Source organism: Mirounga leonina, unplaced genomic scaffold (assembly GCF_011800145.1).
Source record: "Mirounga leonina isolate KUSES-001 unplaced genomic scaffold, KU_Mleo_1.0 Mir_174, whole genome shotgun sequence".
NCBI classification, from domain to species: domain Eukaryota; kingdom Metazoa; phylum Chordata; class Mammalia; order Carnivora; family Phocidae; genus Mirounga; species Mirounga leonina.
The window spans coordinates 40,832,608-40,840,517 of record NW_023270451.1 but is presented as its reverse complement, the minus strand read 5'-3'; the positions used below and the strand labels follow the sequence as shown (position 1 = coordinate 40,840,517).

The following is a 7,910-nucleotide window of genomic DNA, read 5'->3' as shown; positions in this document are numbered from 1 at the left end:
ATTCGATCCCAACGGCCGCCTATCTCCTCATAACTACAGCCCCTATTAACACACACTCCCACGTAGTACAGTCCTAGAAATGAAGGCAGTAGCTCTGCTTTTCACAGACAGTCTTCCATACTGCCAACATCAAAGACACCAGCTCCAGATTACATCTGTGACTGTGAAAGTCCCACCTTCCCTGGTTCTAATCAGTTGCCTCCACGGCCCCCAACCCGGTCAGGGAGTTGCCAGAGTCATCCTGGTGACTGGGAAAGAGGGGAGCAGAAGGAAAGAAAGAAGCTGATTTTCCCTTCTTTCCTCAGTTGGGGAAGAGGAAAGACTTTAAAGTGAAATGAAGTTTAGCATTTTGCCTAATGTACGAGATAAAGTTTTAATCAGCGACTTGGCACTAGACATGACCAGTCGATTTTTTATTACTTAAGAATAAGGCTGATCCGGGGCACCTGGGTGGCTCAGTTGGTTAGGCGACTGCCTTCAGCTCAGGTCATGATCCTGGAGTCCCAGGATCGAGTCCCGCATCGGGCTCCCTGCTCGGCGGGGAGTCTGCTTCTCCCTCTGACCCGCCCCCCCGTCTCATGCTCTCTCTCTCCCATTCTCTCTCTCAAATAAATAAATAAAATCTTAAAAAAAAAAAAAAGAATAAGGCTGATCCTGAGCTCATCTACACCAGTATGGCTGAACCAATCATCAAAATACATCAGTACTCCTGCACCAGATGGTAAACTTTCCAGCCTGAACTCCCTCATGTACCTGTTACACTGTTATTTGTAAACTTAGGCAAGTCAACAAACACAACAACAAAATGAAGGAAATGAAAAATTAATGAGAGTCGTGGAATATAAGAGAAATCCACACAAATCAACTGCCTTGTCCGCCAAGTTTAAATTTATAAACTTTATAAAAATTCCATTTGTAACAGAAAAAAAGTTAATACCTAAAGACAGGAGATTTTGTCAAGTAATTTAAAAACTCTGGTAGTCATAAAAAGAATAAAAGCAAGACATATCAGTGTGAATGGGAGGTTAATGTCCTATCTAAGAAAACAAAATACAGTAAGACAAGAATAGTCTTACTATTAAACACAAAATACAGTAAGACGAGAATAGGTCTCCGGTTCTCAAAGTGTGTTCCTCAGACCATCCATTCTACTAAGAACTTAAATAAGGTATCATTTTCACTCCTCATAGCTGGGAAACATCACCCATATTTACTAATGAGGAACAGAGGTTAGAGGGGTAAAGCGTTCAGCCCCTGAGGTTCCAGAGTTGCTGAGTAGAAGCACCAGAGTTAAAACATAGCTCTGCTTTACTCCAAAGCATGTCTTCCCCCACCAAACAAGGCTGCCCAGCAATTAATATGACGCTGTTTAATATACATACTGCTGAAGGAAGCACCAAAAAATATTGTTGTAAATAGTACAGAGCTATATAATAAAAACTTGATTATTAAGTATGGCATGACTTATTCCTCTGCTTCTGAATGCCAGAAAGCTCCAGAGTTCTATTAGCATGTTCTATTAGCACAAACTTAAATCACAGTTTTGTTTTGTTCTGTTTTGTTTTTAAGTAGGCTCCAAGCCCAGCATGGAGTCCATTGTGGGGCTCAAACGCACAACCCTGAGATCAAGACCTGAGCCAAAATCGAGAGCTGGGTGCTGAACTGACTGCGCCACCCAGGTACCCCTAACTCACAGTATTTTCAGAGCAGGTAAATGGGCTGATGTGCCTGCATTTGAGCAGTAAATGCAGTAAACAGCCCGTGACCCATTAGATGGAGCTCGTTGCAGAAAGGGAGAAAACCAAATTGCATCACTGGAGGTGCTGGAGCTGAGGAGGAAGACAAGTCTAATAAAGAACTCAGAGGAGGGGCGCCTGAGTGGCTCAGTCGGTTAAGCGTCTGCCTTCGGCTCAGGTCATGATCGCGGGGTCCTGGGATCGAGTCCCGCATCGGGCTCCTTGCTCCGCGGGAAGCCTGCTTCTCCCTCTCCCACTCCCCCTGCTTGTGTTCCCTCTCTGACTCTGTCTCTCTCTGTCAAAAAAATAAATAAAATCTTAAAAAAAAAAAAAAAAGAACTCAGAGGAGGCCTCCGTGTGAGCTCCCATGCTGGCTCCACTCAAGCCCCTGCAGGTAGAGCTCCTGGCACCGCTCCTGTAACCCAGATCTCCGGCTCTTCGACAGCGCACAGCGCACCATTGTTACGGAAGAGCTAACGTAAGTACGAGTTTTCGCTAACTGAACGTAATCCGGAGAGGATTTTTGCTTTTAGGGAAAAAGGCGACAAGTGAAAATAGCACTCGGCATTCGTTCTGCGGCGAGGTTTGTGGCAGCAGCATGCCCCGAGCAGCGAGAATGGCCCGCCACACCCCTTCCCTGGGAGCCACGTCTCTGCAAGCGGCCGGGCTTTGAACTGTGTCTGCGAGCATCTGGGCTTTGTCTTGATTTATTTTGTGCATCTGTTAGCAAGATGTGTCCTCAGGTATCAGAAAAGCCAAAGAGAGGTTATGTTTTTGGTCTGGAGATGCTCAATAAATTTACCATATAAATTAATGGTAATAGCTTCTTCAATTTATGCCATTCCTGCTTTCAGGTTTCATAAGAACACTCTAGTTTCAGGTAACTAGGGAAACCTGTACTCTGACTGGGTCCTCTCTGCCCCTAGTGAAGAAACACAGAGATAGTACAAGTTTCTCCTTGGTGGCTACATTAGGTGACAGTAAGAACTTAATGTCCTGAACAAAACCCTCGAGCCCAATGTGGTCAGTTCACTGACAACCCTGAATACCTCACCCTTGAATTTCTCTCATTGAGCAGGCATTAATCAGCATGATGTAGACCAGTAACATGCTGTGGTTCTGGCAGTTTCCCAAATAAAAGGTCACTCCTAACAACAACAACAACAAATATATATATATATACACACACACACATATATGTATAATAGATATAAAGGTAAATATATATGATATATATATATTCTTTTAAATTTAAAGGGAATTTTCCCTTATGACATTATAACATTTACTTTTTATAGTTTAATGTATTTTAAAACAAACTCACAGGAACAGCACAGAAGACAGACAACATTAAAAACATATACTTGCATGTAAGACAACCCAGAAAAGTATAGTGAATGGATGGATCTGCTGTATGATAAAAATGCCACAAACACCATTTAGTTGCTGTCAGTAAGACATTTACTTGTTTAAAAAAATCCAAATGCTGCCATTGTCCAGAAAAATGTAACAGGTTTATTTATAATTGTTATAAAGTTGAACAGCTGAAACGTGTTCACTGGAACATTTTGACTTGCATTAATGCTTTATGTCCCCGCATTTATATTAAAAATTCACACCCAAATGAAAATGGAAAAACTGCCAACACCTGATTTCTGTCCCTTATTTTTCCACTTGCAGTCATATACTTAGGTACCTCTTGACCCTGTGGGAAAAAAGTAACGTTCAGAACTACCAGTAACAGGGAGAATTTCTTTTCTTTTTAAAGAATGAAATGTTTTGCATCACAGTGGATTCTTAAGCACGTTCTGCACGTATGCTGCACGCTAGATGGATGTCTTCTGGCATAATTGTGACACGTTTGGCATGGATAGCGCACAGGCTGGTGTCTTCAAAGAGGCCCACCAGAGAGGCCTCGCTTGCCTCCTGCCAAGCACCAATAGCTGCCCCTCTGGAAGCACAGATCTGTTTTGAAGTCCTGAGCAATTTCTCGCACCAGACGCTGGAAAGGAAGTTTGCGGATCAGAAGTTGAGCGGACTTCTGCTAACGTCTCATTTCACGGAGTGCCACAGTCCCGGGCCCATAACGACGAGGTTTCTTCACCCCTCCAATAGAGGGCGCACTCTCGCGGGCGGCTTTTGTAGCCAGTTGCATCCTCGGTGCTTTACCACCGGTCGATTTGCAGGCAGTCTGTGCTTTCTAGGAGCCGTGGTACAGGGACCTCCTTACTTACCACCCTTCTCCTTCGGCTGGAGCTCGGCGGGCTAGAGGCGGGGCGGCGGCGGCTGCAAACACAATTGAAAGCATAACATTTACTTTTTAAAAATTACCTTAAGTAGAGCTGTATGAATTTAGCAACGAATATATGACACTCTGTATTTACACTTTTTTAAAAGTCCTGTGTTTTTTGCAAAATTGATCAAGATTTGCCACTGTTGTCTTTGCTCAGGACTGATATTCCCCATAGCTCCCGGTTTCACTACCACTAATTATACATGGGTTGTGGATGATTCTGCTGTTCCCTATGGCATGAAGACAGAAAGGGCTCCAGGGGTGAGAAAGCACATCTCAGATTCTTCATCCTTTTCTCCTGTGCTTTCTCTCACAAGTGCTTTTGCCTGGCATCTCAAGATTTAGAAACTCACTACCCGGTAGAAAAAGTAACACCCACCACCAGATCAACAATTAATTCAGAGCCACCCACTGAGTGAATCATAGCATTTCTAGCAGTTTCACTCAATGGGGCTTCACCTCTGGCTTGAGCTAATAGCTGGGAGGGAGTCCAAGAAGAGAATGAAGAAAGGAAAGGAAGATTTCCTTGCAAGGACTGCCAGGCAGGGTCAATGCATCCTTAAAATTGCGCATTTAAAATGATTAGTATTTGAAGGGGAAAATGTCTGATTCTTCCTCTTTTTTTACCATTCCGAAATTTTTAGTCTGGGCTCTTTATTCCTCTCCTTTTAGATCCATGAAACACCACACATTTATCCAGAGGAGGCTGGGACACGGGTCAAAGCTGACGGCCTGCTTCGGGCATATTGGACACCAGCTCTAAGTCCAATGTGCCTGATCGGCCGCAGCAGCTTCAGCTTAAGTGAGGGGCATCTTCTAAATCAGGGCTTCCCGAGGGCACAGGAGAAACCAAGGATAAAGATAGTCCCTTTTTCAAGGCCTCTTTCTGAGCATATTAGAAATGTCTGAAACGGAGACAGGCTCGGGTGCTATTAGATTTAAGGCCCGGTGCCCTCTCTGGTCTCAAGGAGATCCTTAAAAATGGGCCATTAGCAGAGAGTACTTGCAAGGCTCCAGGGGGAAAGGCACTCCAAGTAAAAAGGATTATGCTACTTAACAGGCACATTTTGCACATTCCAAGAGGCTGGGGGTGAGGAGGGAGCATTGCTGAGTGCCTCGGTTGCATGTATTATGGCATATAAATGTCACTATAGTCAGGTTACAGCCGGCAAAGCCTGAATTAGACCCACATGCATTAGCTATTGGAATTGTTTGGAGTCCCTGAGCAGAAAATAAAGTGCTCCCTGGGCATATGGATGTTGGAAACAGTGATGGGTGAAATCAGTTGAAGGCTCTGAGTTGGTGGGTGGGAAGGGTCCCTAACCTGTGGCAGATACAGTTAGGCCTCAGGTGGCACACTTCAGAGGGGGTGTTGCCCCATCCTATGACAGGGAAGGCGGACTAGTGTATTTACAGCGCTCAGCAACTTCAGGATCTCTTCTCTTCCTAGTGCAGCAATTTTCTGTATATGGTCTCTGGAGCTAGACTGCCTGTATTTGAATTAAGGTTTCATTATTACAGCTTTTCTATCTCCGATAATGGAACAATCTAGTTTCTTCATGTTGGTTTTGATAATGTGTTACTTGAACTTGCTCAGCAAATGAAGCTTGCTTGCTGTCCTCTAGAAACACACTGAAATGCAACACTTACCTTAACATCTTTGCCAAAGACTTGATCAAAAAGACGCAATGCTCTGTGACCTTGGCGAGTCTTTGAGCCTGTCTCGTTGTAAGAACCATGTTAATAATACTACAGTTGTTGTGAGACTATAACAGGACTATATTTTTTTAATCTAGAAAAACAAAATGTCCTCTAAAAGTTGCTGGAAGTCTACTGTCTCTAGAAGTAGGGGAGCCACCCATACACCTTTGGAGATTTCCTTTGTATTGAGAAAAATACCAGAATGGACACCTTCAGTAATGAAAGGTAAATATCCAGTACAAATACATATAAACATTGCATATACCAATGCATTTAATCTTCCAACATTGGGAATATAAGTTCTATTTAACAAATATTTATATAGCACTTATGTACTGGGTATTAATCTAAGTGCTTTGCAAATTTAACCCATTTAATCTTCATAACAACGCATATGACAAATGTGAACTAAAATTACTTGCTCAGAGTCACACAGCTATTAGAGAGTAGAGCCAGGATTCATACTCAGGTAGTCTAGCATCGGAATCTGTGCACCTGATCACTCTGCCAGGCCCCCGACCCTGAGTGTGGTGTTTGCACCATAGCCTAGCGTCTAGGAAAGCGCCTGGGCCATAGCAGGCAATCAAATATACTGAAAGGATGGATATAAGCCTGACTGCCTGCACCATTCTAGAACACTCTGCATAATGACAAATTCAATCCTCTCAACAACCCTGTAATATATAAGTACTATTATTAGAGTGAGCATATAATTTATCACCAGAATCAGGACACTATTACTAATTATAGCCAAATAACAAACATAAGACAGGACTGTCGCAGACAAACTAGGACATATGATGACCTGAATTATTATTATTATTACTATTACTATTACTATTACACCAGTGATGAAACTGAAGCACAGGGAAGTCAATTAATTTGTCCAAGATCACACACGGGTAAGTGATGGTGTCAGGGTTGGAAGCCCAATATTCAGATTCTAGAGTCTTCAGTAGTGACTCTGCCACAGGGAAGTGAGACAGAGGTGGAGTGTTTTCCTTAATGTCACACAGACAGTCCCAGACCCCATGCTATTTCTATTCATATACTCCCTCTTCTAAGGTATTTGTACCAGAGATAATTCCTGAGTCTCATTTGTCCTCCAAACCACCTTTGAAAAAAAAAGTTCTCTCCAGGAAACAAACAAACATGGGGATTTGCTTTGCTAAAACTTTGGGGAAACACTCAAGTGATATTTATTAAGTTTTCATTTATAGATTTTTGCATTTCCAGACACCTTTCTGTTATTGATTTCTAGTTGAATTCCATTATGGTCAGAGAGCACACTTGGTATGATTTCAGTTCTTTTAAATGTGTTAAGATTCTTCTGGCCCAGATAATGGTTTATCTTGGTGAATATTTCTTGTGACTTGAAAAGATTGTGTATTCTGTTAGGATTGGGGAAGAGTTTTCTCTCTCGGGTAATTCCATCAACTCTTGCTTCATGCAATCTGAAGCCCTATAATTAGGTACATACACAGTTATGATTGTTATGTTGTCTTGGTGAATTAATCTTTTATCATTGTATAGTATCACTCCTTGGTAGTAACCCTTCTTCTGAAATTTACTTTGTCTGATATCGGTGTAAGTTCTCAAGCTTTCTTTTGATTAGTGTTTGCATGGTATATCTTTATCCGTCCTTTACTTTTAACCTATGTATGTGTCATATTTAAAATGGGTTTCTCGTAAATAGCATATAGTTGGGTCTTGTTTATTCAACCTGACAGTATTAATTAATATGTTCAGGCCATTTATATTTAATGTAATTATTGACATGTTTTTCATTTCTCTGTTCCTCTTTTCTGCCTTCTTTTGGATTATTAGAAACATTTTTTTGTACTCCATTTTAACTTATCTATTGGCTTTTTGACTATATCTGTTCATATTTTCCCCTTTAATAATTGCTCTAGAATTATATATACATTTTTAAACGTATGCAATTTAGAGTTAATATTTACCAGTCTAAGTAAAATATAGAAGCCTTGTAACTATATATATATATAATATATATATATACTTCTTTTAACTCCCCTTCAATTGACCTTTATGTTATAGTTGTCATTTCTAATACATGCGTATATATTGAAAACCCCACCAGATAATGTTATAATTTTTGGTTTCAACAGTCACACATATTCCAAAGAACTCAAGAAGAAAAAAATGATCTTTTATGTTTA

General features: G+C 41.4%; 1 pseudogene; it reads right to left on the bottom strand.

Moving 5' to 3' along the window:
- Window positions 1-3,533: 3,533 nt before the first annotated feature.
- Window positions 3,534-5,768, bottom strand: LOC118021294 (annotated as a pseudogene).
- Between the last annotated feature and the right edge of the window lie 2,142 nt (window positions 5,769-7,910).